We start from the raw sequence: 2071 nt of genomic DNA on the forward strand, positions 1-2071 counted from the left end.
TAGTCTATAGTCTAGTCTATAGTCTAGTCTATAGTCTAGTCTATAGTCTAGTCTATAGTCTAGTCTATAGTCTATTCTATAGTCTAGTCTATAGTCTAATCTATAGTCAAGTCTATAGGCTAGTCTATAGTCTAGTCTATAGTCTAGTCTATAGCCTAGTATATAGTCTAGTTTTCAGGTTCAGATTTAAAGACTTTATAACAACAAAAAAAAACGAAACCCATTTAACTCCATTTGAAGTAAATTCTTTAAAATATCGCATGTTTACAAATTATTAAAAAAAATTAATTTTGACATAGCAGTCTTTGAATTTCCTACAATATTCGCTTATACAAAGGCCTCACTCACCATGGGTAATTAACATAGTTAGCAGCGTTTCTATTACGTTAAAAACTGAAAACATCCATAAACATATATTCAATACATTGTCCAGTTATTAAATAGAATATCAAATACCTGATTATAATGGCATACCATAACAGACACAAACACATACTCTAATCAATAAATTGCCATAAAAAGCCAAATTAATCAGTCAATAAAATCAACATAATGATTATGATAAAATGTCAAAAAAAATCTCAAACCGAAATAAAAACTAAAACTATATTATAATAAAAATAAAAACAATAAATAGAAATCATACCATCAAGCTACTGTTTGGCTATAAAGTTAGTTTAGTAAAGGGTTTGTAAATTTTGAGTTGCTAAAAAATATTTTAAACAAAAGCAAACCTATTAAAATTAAAGATAGAAATCTTTGAAAATTAAAACAAAAAATAAATTTTGAAATTAACAAAACATAAATGAATGACAGACAGACAGACTGACTGATAGGCATTTAATGTAAAAGAAAAAGTAATAACAAAAGTTTAAAAGAAGTTATTTTTTGGGAGAGTATTTGAACGGTAAAGACCTTTAACAGTGTAAAAGGGGCTTTAACGTTGGCCGAAAAGTTTTAATAGTTTGTTGCTATGAGATCCAAAAGCAACTTTGATATAGTAGAGGAAAATACAAATGACTTAAGAAACAAACAGGGATTATAAGTGTTTTTATTCAAAGATAAGTTTACAAAGAAGGACTTGAATCAAAGTCCTGTTTTAAATTCAATCTTCTTCTCTTAACATTTAACAATTTATATTCTAAGCAAAAACAAACAATTTCCTGCAAATGGCGCACAAAATTCGAAAGACTTAAGAAAGAAACCTGGAAAAATTAAAAAAAAAATTAAATAAAAGTATCTTTCATTTTATTAACAACATTTATCTTAAGTTTGTGCTAAAATATCGACATTAAAAAAAGTGTAATTATTTCCGAGAATAAAAATTCTAGTTTAAATGACTAATACTTTTAACGACCATTTAAATGGCTAGAACAAGATAATATAAACAGGACTTAATAATAAATACTAAATAAAAAATTTGTAATAAAATCTTAAATAGCATTAGAATTAGAATTTTATGGATAAAAGGTAAACAACTAAAGAAGAAAAAAAAAACGATCAGTTTATAAAAACATGGCGCCAGTTTAGTTTTAATCTGTAGCAAAACAAAAAAACAACTGCAATTTGCTATAAATTTAATAACATAAAATTGGAATTTATTACAAATTCTTGGGAAAAAACTAAAGGAAGAAATTTGTTTTTCTAATAAAATTTGGGTGGTTGCCTATAAAAAGGCGCTGCCAAATGTAAATGTCTCTTTTTAGAAATCATATTTGTAAAAACTATAAAATTTTTTATTAATTCTAAATAATAATAAATTACACTACAAACAAGTAATAAGGAAGATAAAATTACAATTTATGGAATTATTAATAATAGTATTAAGACTAAAAATAATTAAATTATAAAATTTTAATAGTTAATGATTTTTAAGGCGCCATTACCAGCAAACCAATAAAATCCTGAAGGGATTATAGAATGACCATGATTTTAAAGGAAAAAAAAGCAAAGTAGTCTAAAGTAGTCTATAGTCTAGTCTATAGTCAAGTCTATAGTCTAGTCTATAGTCAAGTCTATAGTCTAGTCTATAGTCAAGTCTATAGTCTAGTCTATAGTCTAGTCTATAGTC

General features: G+C 25.5%; 1 long non-coding RNA gene across 1 annotated transcript in view; it reads right to left on the reverse strand.

Annotated features, from left to right (window-relative positions):
- The window catches only part of LOC124420297, a 127792-nt gene that overhangs the window by 83776 nt on the left and 41945 nt on the right, over nt 1-2071 (reverse strand). The window lies entirely within an intron of this gene.

The sequence above is a fragment of the Lucilia cuprina genome, chromosome 5 (genome assembly GCF_022045245.1).
Source record: "Lucilia cuprina isolate Lc7/37 chromosome 5, ASM2204524v1, whole genome shotgun sequence".
Classification (NCBI taxonomy): domain Eukaryota; kingdom Metazoa; phylum Arthropoda; class Insecta; order Diptera; family Calliphoridae; genus Lucilia; species Lucilia cuprina.